Here is an 11,345-nt window from a genome sequence, read left to right as displayed (position 1 = left end):
CAAGGAAGCTGAATTGTAAAAGCCTCCCTGTTTTGGGCAGCGTGGCATAGGAGCGGCTGTGGGACTGGGAAAAGCCTCAGGCTGGTGTGCTGTGTGAGGGAGAAAGGCAGAGCAGTTCTGCCCAGGCAGCAAAACTGGCCCCAGGGCTCCACCCTTGGTGAAATGTGGTGTTTAAGGTTTGCAGTAGAAGCCCTGTTTCCTCCTCTTAGCTGGCAGAGGGGTTCCTCACTGTACAGGCTGACTGGACTTTATATCTAAAGACAGAATAGCTCTGTTAGCCATGGACAGAACAGTTGTGCTTCCTCAAAATTTGGCATATATGAGGATAGGCCAGCAGATTCATACAAAAATTCCAGCATGCTTAAAAGCAGTTTCATCTTAAAATGACACCAGCCCAACCTATTAGTAACTAGCCCAATCTAGCTCTTGCTAAAAGAGGCACATCAGCAGTCTGGCTCTTCTTTCTGTCCCCAGCTGTGCCATCCTCCTCCTTGGTGCCAACTTTGAGCTTCTTTTTATAGTACAGGGAGTTAAACCAGCAGAAACCCATCCACTGCTCACTTTTGTTTTTCATGAGTTCCTTTCCTGCCAGTTTGGTGCCTTGAATTAGTTCACTGCATGGTCAGCTGAGCAAGGGGCTGTGGGCTGGGGAGAGAGTGGGGTCTCCTGGGTTGTGGGCAGTAATACATACGTTCATTAGCTTAGCTGCAAAGTGAAGCCGTGCAGCAAATATGGGGAGAGTTTTGAGTGGGCAGTGATATTAAAGGGACAAGGCATCTATTTGGAAATGCCTTTATTTTGTGCCACTGAGACAAGGAGGAGAAAGAGGTTAGGGATCACACTTAAACATTATTTATTTTATTGTTTAGTGGCCCTTGTGGGTTTGCTCTGAGCCTTTCTTCTTCCCTTTTCCTCATCTCTAAAGTTCTCTTTGTCTTGAAACTCTGAACCTTGTTTTAAACCCTTGCCTTGAGCAGGATTTATTGTTTGTCAGGGCACCCAAAGAAGGTCATTTAGCTTTGGGTGGAGGCTGAAACTGCTGTTGTTTAAGTTTTCAGGGAGAACCCCTAGATAAACGAATCCAGCTCTTTCAGCTGCTGCCAATTCCTGGCAGAAGGGTTACATAAACATACTCTAAACCTCAAGGGTATTATAAATAAATCTTATAAAATATTAACTTTTTTTAGTCTCTGAACAAAAGGGGTGCTAAACTGATTTAAACTCATAGTAAGAAAAGAATAAACCAGTTTATATAAAATATTAATCCTGACCTTGTTCTCATTGTACTGATATTTGTTTCTTACTGTTCTGTACCTTTACTGTTCTTATTAAAGTGCTTCTTTTTACTTTAAACAAATATTTCAAGTGTCACATGTAGTTAATTGAAAAGCTTCTTCAAGACTATAGATTCTAGTAAGTTAGCTTTTTGTGCCATCAGCTCAGTGGGAGTAATGATTTGGCTTAATGTTTTAGTGAGTTTTTAATATTGTATGTGAAAATTGAAGCTTTGTAAGAGTCATCCACAAACTTTTTTTTCATTATCTCACTGTGTTAAAAAGCATGTTTCATCACCTTTTTCAATACATCTCTCAGAAGCTGAGCGGTGACCACCTCTCTGATGTGTACTTCTTACTGAATATTTTGTCCCACTGACTCCTCAGACAAAACCCTGAAATCCTTGGGCAGCAATGCTAGTGACAGCAGTGGCTGGTTTAGGCAGAGATAGTTCAGTTATTACTTTAACCTGACACTTCTGGAGAAAAAACAAGTTCTGTGCCAAGGAAATACTGATCACTTATAGCCAACCTTTGTTGTAAGAACATCCAGATACTATTTGTCAACAGAGGAATAAGCAAAAGAGCCCCTCAGCTGTCCCATTGGCCGAGCAGAGTTTGAAGTTTGGGAAGTCTGCATGTACTCATGCTTGTACCACACGAGTCTTCATGCAGAGGAGAACAGAGCAGGGAAGAGAGAGACCTGCTGCAGAATATCCAGTGACTGGAGGTTGGGGTGTTAACAGGGACATGGGGGACAGTCACTGGGATTCCTCATCTCTAGCGACAGGAGCAGAAATATGAACAGTGATCTGACAGGTCTGTTCTCTACACTCACATGGCCAAGGATATATTCTACCTCTCTCACTTTCCTTTTCTGAATAATCCTGGATTCATTCCAATAACAGAGTTAAGGAAAAATCTGTGTGTACTAACAGTAGTGTTTCCTGTTGAGTTCCATGCCACAGTGAACAGGCATATGCAGTTATTTTTACCTGAACTACTAAAAGTATTCAACCAAAAATCTTTGTTTAAAGGAGAACACTAAGAAAATGAGTTTAATGGCAGTAATTTCAGTCCTGGCCAAAGAATAATACATGTGCTAATAAACACTGGGCCACTTTAAAACACATTTTTCCCATTTTTTCATGCTTTAAACATCTCCGTCTTTACAAAGTATATTAAAAGCTGCCATGAAGGGGTCCCAAAGGACATTGCAGTTAAGGGGTTTATCTTTGTTTGCTGCAGCATTTTTAATTTTTGGTATGTTTCTCTGTAGATAAATTGCTGGTAAGCTTTTGTTTATTTCTTGTTACTATTATGCTCTTTTACTGCCCAGTTTCAAGCACAAATGAGGTTGTACAAGGTGGTATGCTAAAAGCAGTGGGAGACAAAGGTCACGGTGATTTATGGAGTGTGAGAACCACTGCAAGCTTCCTTGGCTTTGTGCTGGGGACTGGGCTGGAGTGACTGTCCTGCAGCGGGGAAGGAAACAGCAATTTTTCCTTATCCACTGGCACCTTTGGCAACCATGGGCGTACGCCACTGCACTCAATAGGAATTGCTGCTCATCTGATATTCTCAAGCCTCCTGTGGTTTTACCTGGGATTCAGGTTTACTCCCATGAAATGAATGGATCTATCACCACATTTTACATACACCATCAAGTAAAGGCCAGATATTACTGACTGCTGATTATTTCTGATTCAGACTGCATGCAGACTTTGAGTGAAACAGTGTCATGCAACTTTTTGATACCTATCTTTTGTTAGGATAGTCTCATCTCTTTTCAGACAGCAGATTAAAATAGGACTTCTACAGAGAGTAGTTCAGAATAAGGAATGGCTTCAGCTAATCAACTTAGTCCCTCTCCTTGCTGTAGGTTACAGACTATTTCTGATCAGGAACCTCTCCACAGCTGTTTTACATTCTTTGAACAAACAAATACACAGATACAGAACTTGGGGCCAAGTTTTCAAGTGTTCATCGTAACTGCCTGGCTTCCACTTTGGGATCAAAATAAGACCTTCAGAATTAAGAAGCCTTTGCTATTAATCTAACAAGTTCCTTCAAAAATCCTGCTCTCCTGTGGGACAATGTACTCTCCTCAGAATTTCATCTCTAGTTTTTCAACACCCATCCTAAAACTTCCATACTGCTATGAGAAGAGATGACTTAATTGGCCACCCGTGCACAGGAGTGCAAGCCCACACAAACCCAGTTTGGTTCCATGTTGTTGCCTGGTGTGACACACTTACAGTATCCAATGCAAATACAGTGAGTATTTGAATGAAGTTCACAAAGTGTGTGCTTTTAAGATAAAGTAAAGCCAAGTCCTTCTGCTGCTGCTTTGGATGCAAATGTATTTGTAATGAACTCCTGGTTTTGTCTGTATGCCTTATCTTGCACCTGTTATCATCCTTGTTGTAAAAAGCTTAGGGGTAAGCTTGCCAAATGATACGCCCCATCTGTGCTACCTGGATAAACAGTGTTAGCAAGAAACATGCAAACTGAAAAGCCACAAGTTCTTGACAGACAGGTACCAGCACTTTCTCTCTGGCTAGCAAGGACAGGGTCTTTGTGTTCTTTCAACAGGTTGCCAACCTTTTCTTTGAAATCTTGTGAAGTCATTGGGAGGGAGATGAGAGAGAGAAAGAGAGGAAGCTGAGGGTGTGCAAACTTGTTTGGGGCATGCAGATGAAGTAAACTGCAAATATAACAAGGATTTCAGTGGAATTCACCAAGTGAATGTTTCTTCACCAGAACCAAATTAAGCTAAATGTTTTGTCTGCCGTGTTGAAGGCAGGTGTATTTGTTGTGTACGCTGTTTTTGTATCTCTTTGCTTGGAGCCCTGCAAACCAGACTAGCACCCAGAAGGAGGGAAGGTGAGTAACAAGAAACTGCATCACTAGGACTTGTCCCTGACAAGCCTGGAAAGAAGTGACAGCAGAGATACAATGGTGAGAGAGCTCTCAGGCATTTGGGCAGAGGCAACAACAGTAGAGAGAACAACTTGTTCCAGAACCTTATCATGTTCTACTGAAATCTCCACACTTCCCTATGTTTTCTTTTTTAGGAACATACAGGAGGGACCATTATTGAGTAATTAAAGCACAAATTTGGCAGCTGGGCTTCTGAAATCCTGTCACTGAGTTCCTGTGGCAACACATGTACTGTCTGCAATGGTCACCTCTGAGAGAGGCTTACACTTCATGGGCTGTGGGCCAGGTCACTTTAACTGACTTGCATCTTTAGTGTTCACAGCTAAGGGCCTTTTCGGCGCACAGGGCATGTCACTACTGCGTATTAATGGGGACACAGGGTGATATGAGAGCTGTCCCATTTGGGAAAGATCCCCAGGCCTGTGTCCAGATTTGCTAACTGAGGCAGAAGAGATGAGATCAGCAGTACTTGCTGTGGCTGGATACAGACAGCTCCCTCTTCTACTGTTCTTCCTCTGCCTTGTGCTCCCTGTGCAGGCATGCTGGGGCTTGTTACTTTTGTGTGTTAGTGTGGTAAAGGGTAGAACTTGGCATCAGGAGCGACCTGCAAGGGAGTTTACCTAGTGCCATTTCACCAAAAGAAGAGACAGAATTAGGATCCACATTCTTTTGGCTGCCTGTCATATGGGGTCTGTATCTGCAAGAGCTAAGAAGGATCCCTCACCTGATCTACCCAAGCCTTGTCAGTCAGCAAGGATAATTCATAAACTGGTTACCCTGGTGGAGTCCAAGATGACAGCATGTTTTGGCATTTGGATTCATTCCACCAGGCACAAGCCAGGAACTACTGATGTCTTCTGCTGTTTAAAAAACTGGTGGCCCGAGGGGATCCCTTTTTATTATGGTCAGTTCAGCCTAACCCCTGACCTGTCCAAGAACTTTAACCAGGCTCCAAACTTGCAGGGTTGAGTGTGCTGCCAGGCAGCTGGGCAAAACATTACAGGTTTGCTGGCATTTCTACAGCAACCCATGCACCCTTGCTGCCTCCAAGGCCCTTGTAACAGCTTGTAAAAGAGCTCAGAAAAACTTTCTGTGCAGAACAGGCATTCCTAGGTGTTGCAGACCAGGCAGTATGCCAGTTGCCAGGGATGAGACAATGCTTTGGGAAGCTTACCTGTAACCAATGACTGGCAACAACATGTTCAAAACTTGTAGAGCTATAAGGACACAGACAGATTCAATCCACTTTGACTTTTGCTCTCTACCTCCCAGTGGTAGTCTCCTTCTCTGCTCATGAAATGAAATTAACCTCTCTCCTCCTCTCTCCTTCCTACATCCCAGACCCTCATCGCAGGTGCTGGCAGTCCCAGTGAGAACAGGCTGTAGACTTAGCTGCTTAGCAGAATGCCCCAAATCCTGCAAGCTTCTTTTTGAAAAAAGTTTCTTTTTGAAACCCATTGTGCAAGAGTGCAGAGTTGCCAACACAACTGAAGTACCCTTAAATGATCTGACAATTTTATACAGTGCAGGCCACAAGGAACAATTGTAGGGACAGTACCACAGAATACAGTGTAGAGACACCTGCCTAGGCTCCTGAGACTGTGCAGCATTTGTTCTATTTCTATTCATTTTAAAATGGTTGCTGAGGGAATATGAGGTTTCCTGGGATTGGTTCCAGAGGTGAGTAAGGGATGCTGATGTGCCAGAGGTGCTGTGGCAGCCGGCTGTACCGAGATAATGCCACATGCAGAAGCAGGATCTTGGGTGTCGTAAGTATTTCTTCTGACAAAAACTTGGGCACTTCCAGCTCTTCAGATCAACAACCTGGGCCTGACTGTCCAGTCAAACTGCTTTCTGCCTAGTCTTTTTCTCAGGTAACTATACCCCCTTTTGAAACTCAGCCTGGTTCCTCAGGGGTCACACTGAACGCTTCCACCCTGTCACACTGGTCTGCTCCCTCTCATGGTGGGATCCTACTCTTTCAACCATCCACATGAGCATTCTTACAGACAGTGTTCTTACTCCTCAAAGAGAATCCCTCCCAGCTCTGCTTGGACAAAGTAATTTGTCAGATCCAGGGGGCCTAGAAGAGGGGACGCACTTTGGGCAGAAGCCAGGAGGATCTTCTGCAGAGGGCTTCAGGGCACAAGCATAGATAGGAATTTTGATACTGAAATTTGCAGTGGTAGTAGAAACAATCACCCTCAAAAGTGTTCCTTATCAGCCAACCATAATAACTAGCAGAGTAGAGCATTCGCTGGAAAGAATGAGATGCCTAGCTACTGCCCTGCTTTTTACTTCCCCACATTTTTCTGGTCATGTGGAGTCTCAAAGCATTTCTAAAACACCTTTTAGAAATCAACTCTTTTCAAACCCACAAACACTCCAGTTCTGAGCATTATAAATGGTCATGCAAATTAAATGCAGCTAAAATAGAGAAAAGAGTTGCAGAGCAGACAAGATCAATGACAAAACACCGTTAGAGAGCACAGAAGGGGGAAAAGTACTGTAGAAAGTTGATTTATGGTGATTCTCTGGTTGCTGAAAGAGAACAATTATTGACAATCTTAAGGAGAAAGGAACTTCAGTGTGGAAGACTGACGACTAAAAACCATGGGGAAGTAATCCTTTCAGCAGCAGCATGGCAAAGCTTCGGTTCTAGGAGGCAGGTCAATGTAGGTCAGCGCTGACTCTGGAAATGCTAAGCTGGGGAACTTCTCTGGTTGCTGTCTTATACCATGTTGCCTCCTCCCCACCCCCTCTTTGACAAAGGGAAGCCAGTGCATTTTGGTGGTGTCATTTCACATTCAGTTCCACAATCTAATGCTAACCAAAGGCTGCAGCACTAGGCAGCCTGATGCAAGGGTAAAATAAATTGCTCCAACGTGGTGATTTGTACTTTAGCCTAGAGTTAGGAAGTTCTTAAATGTAGGTGGCATTAGGATTTTGTGAGTGTAAGGGGTCCTTTTGTCATCCAAAGCCACTATCACCTTTTAAAATAAAGACATTTCAAGGTCCATTTCATACAAATACGCACTTGTGAGTTACTTTGTGGCCTCCAGTAACTGTGTGAAAAATAAAGTGAGAATAAACTTTTATTCAAAGTGACGTTTTTATACTTTCCTACAGAAAGTTATTCCTGCCTATGTGGGGGGGGGGGGGGGGGGGGGGTGGAACTAGATAATGTTTAAGGTCCGTTCCAACCCAAGCCAATCTATGATTCTGTGACTGTATAATCTGAAAACACTGTATGCAAAGATTGTCACTCCATATTCTCCACAATAAGTAATATTCCAGCCTGACCAGTAAGTCCATCGCGACACAAGATGAAAATTGGAAAGAGTCAGCATGTTGATTTTTGAAACTTTTAAATTTCTTTTGCACTAATGGAATTACATATTTGGATGATTGTACTGTTATGCTTGGACAGTTATTTTATGACCATCACAGGCTGTAATTAGACATAGTTGACTTTAAAGATATCATTTTCTTTGTTTCAGGAGTTTTCAGACAGCAATTACTGCAACTGGGTGGTGTATCAATAGCCAGTCTGAAGGAAACTCCTACGATGAGCCACACCATCAGCAAAACTTGTCAAGTGTGGTGTTATAAGGTCATGTAACAGCAAATCAGTGTCTTTTGCTAATGTTTTAATGACAACCATCTCAAGTAGTCGAGGTTTTCACAAAGTGTTTGTTATTCACACATAATGATCTGGGTTGCAAAAACACCCTTGGAGGATAAAGCTAATAAAATAAATTAAGAAGTTTGTAATAACTAGCTGCTTAGTTTTATTATGTGGAAAATAGCAGTTTTCTTGCATGAGAAAGACTCTGCTGTTGCCTGGAAAGTTTCCATATGGCCCTGCAGTTTTCACATTGCTCCAGTCAAAGGTGTCAATCAGACAGTTGCGGCACTTTCACTGTTGCCAACCTGTGCACCTCTGTGTACTTCACGAGTTGGCTTTATTCAAAAAGTGATGTATAGCTGTAAAGTATTAGTCATTAATCTGGCACCATTTAGATGTAAAGTATTAATCTCATTAACCCTTTACATGCTGGGTTTGCATTCTCATTTCCTTTTCTTGATAGCAAAATAATGTTTGCAAACAAAATGCAAACTCACTTTTTTCTCTGTTTCAGTGATGCATTTCAGAAGTCTCCTGTTGTGCTTCTTTCCCTCAGAGAGTAAAGCAAACCTGCCCAGCTCAGCGAGCCACTTCACTGCTTCTTGTTCACTGTGACTAACACAGTTACACCAGAAGGAGGTTTAACATAATTTCATTAGCATTTGGCGCATGAGGTTTGTCTTCAGCCAGACCTCAGACTGTGCTTTCCACAGCATTTGGATCACTGAAATACCCTTATATAAGCCTAATTGACACAATTAGAAGAATGACTCCTTGCAGATGTGTGTTGCTGTAGCAACTGGGGGGGAGGGCAGCCAAAGTGCCCTCCATATTTAGCAAAATAATTTTAATCATAATAGGTAGAAGCACTTTATCCTTGTTGTAAGGCACTTGCTCAGGAGGTAAGTGCCTTAACATGTCACAACAAGGATCACTGTAATGGAGTTCAAATAATTTGAAGGCAAGCTAAAATTCTCTCAGCAGTAACCAAAATTGCATGGAGAAAGAAACATAGTCAAATGTTGCCCGAATCTTCCAGAATATAGGCAGAAGGATTAGCTGTTCAATGCTTTGATTCCACTGCCATAGGGGCACTGGAGGAAAAATACCACCAAAGGCATCCATGGAAGCAAGAAGAGGCCTATGTTGTTGAGCTCATCTCAAGTTTATCCTACTGAAGACCCTAGTAATTCAGTGGGAGCACTCTGTGCAGACTTTAAACTACCTGCCACCTCCTTTGTGTGAGAGGGACTCCATGTTGTTGGCAGGGGATGTGGATATGCATAAAAGTGTCAGTGATGCTGGTAGCACAGTGAAATGGTGGCAGATCTCCTGCTTCCCATGTGGAAAGAGTGGGAACAGCTGCTTTGCAGAGTGGATCCAGATGGTTTGTTCCTGACTCTGTCTTGCCTGTCCCAGTAAAATTGCACATCTCATCCAAGCATCTCAGTCTCTTTGAAGTGTCAAAGGGACCACGTGAAGACTCACTTACCCAAGACTCACGACTTAGGAGTTGTTTTCATGAACTCTTTTGACTTGAAGCCAATGATAAGTATTTTGTCTGGTATGATTGTTTGCTCATAGTTATTAATTTAAGACAGTTTTAAATTTTGTGTTCATGTCTTTGCACCTTGAACAGTGACATTGTGTTGCTACGGAGTACAAGAAAAACCTGAACTGAGCCCTGACTAGAACTGAATAATGGGATTTCCATTTCTAAGATGAAGAAGCAAGTCACTAACATGAATAAACAAGCAAGTCTGAAAAAAAACAAACACTCATCTTGTGGATGCTCATGGAAAACAAAGATGAAAAGGTATCTCAAGACGTTGTCTATACCATCCCACTCTTTACAGATGGATAAATTTTATCTCTGTCATTACTAAGTTTTATCTGATCTCTTTTAAAAAGATTTACAATCCCCAGGCAATCTTGCTTAATGCATCAGTAGCCTTATTTTTAGAAAGTTTTTCCTAATGTCTAACCAAAGTCTATTTCTGCTGCAATGGAATGTCTTATTAATCTGCAATATCTTTATTTTTGAAGACTGCTCTCACATTTCTGTTAGGTTTCTCTTCACTAGAGCCAGCACCCCTGTTTGTCCATTCTTCCCATGTAATTTGTGTTTTTCTAGAACTCTGATCATACACATTGCTCTCTTCTGTAGCCTGATGAATGTTTTATCTCTCCCAAGCATGGTGGCCCAAGCCAGGCTTGCTGAGCTCCTGCTGATCTTTGTCAATACTGAGGAAAGTGGAAGAATCACTTCATGTATTTTATTGCCTCTATTTATATTTGTACCTCTCAGTATGTAGTTTGCTTTTTTTGAAAGAGTATGCAACATCCAGAATATTTCTTCAGGGTGCTCCCTACTCATTTGCTCCTCAGTCTGTTTTTTGCAGTGGATTATTCTTGACCAGACATAAAATATTGGATTTCCTATTTTTAAATAGCTGTTACAGTACGGATACTGCAACACACGTATCAGACAACGAGGCCTGTGGAAAAGAAATATCTATGGACTGATTCTTGGTAGATGTTTCAGAGATGTTTATTTCCCCAGCCGCATGGCCGGGATCTGCCGAGGCACTGCTGCAATCACGGGACCCAAGGGTCCTTGCCCACGCAGGGGAACACAAAACAACCAATGGGGAATGAGGCTGACCAGGGGCAGGGGAACCCCGTGCCTCCCTCAGGGCCCCTCTCCCACATGGCAGGGGGGAAGGGACCCCAACAAATAGCCTCTTTTTTTTTCCCACTAACAATCCATGTAGTTAACTGGTGCGAAATTGCTTAGTTGAATGCTAAGCTTATATTTCTTCCAACTGACTTTCAATTCTTTTTAAACTTTATCATGCTGGTTATGCCTCGGATCTATAAACCTTCAGCTTTGCTCTAATTATAGCCCAGAGCCCAGGTACAGTATGTTCATGTGCAGCCTGGACGTGGCCCCTCCACTTACCCTGTTCCAGGTACAGTGGTATGATTATAGCTGTTTGACCTGTTGCACCATTGGAAGTTCAGCTTGTCCTGATAATAGTGCAGTTGTGTTTACTGTCCTTGCAGCTCTGGCCATTACATCTCGTTACACCATTTTAATAACTCAAACACTGACATTTGAGTGATATTATGTCCAAAATTCAGGCACAGAAAAAAAGGGTTCTTTGAACTTCAGAGTCTTTTATTTAGCTGTTCTCTTGAACTGCCTGTTTTCTCACAACACATTCCACACTCTGTCACAATCACTCATTGTGTTTTCCCAAAAACCCTGGAAGACACTGTAAGGCCCTGCTTCAGCCAGAAATTTTTTTCATAAAAAACCTTTTCTTATACTTCAGCCCTTTCACTACAGCAGGATGAAAGATGTATCTTTAAAACATGTTGGGTAGCATGTCTTGAACCACTGGCACAGGTGAGGCAAATGGTTCTCAGCACGTCAGCTGTTGGGGCTGAGCCCTGGGAAATACCAGGTGCTTGGAGGGCATCATTGTCAAGTTGTC

Source organism: Aphelocoma coerulescens, chromosome 2 (genome assembly GCF_041296385.1).
Source record: "Aphelocoma coerulescens isolate FSJ_1873_10779 chromosome 2, UR_Acoe_1.0, whole genome shotgun sequence".
NCBI classification, from domain to species: domain Eukaryota; kingdom Metazoa; phylum Chordata; class Aves; order Passeriformes; family Corvidae; genus Aphelocoma; species Aphelocoma coerulescens.
The sequence above is the reverse complement of the archived record's forward strand: the minus strand, read 5'-3'. Positions refer to the sequence as shown.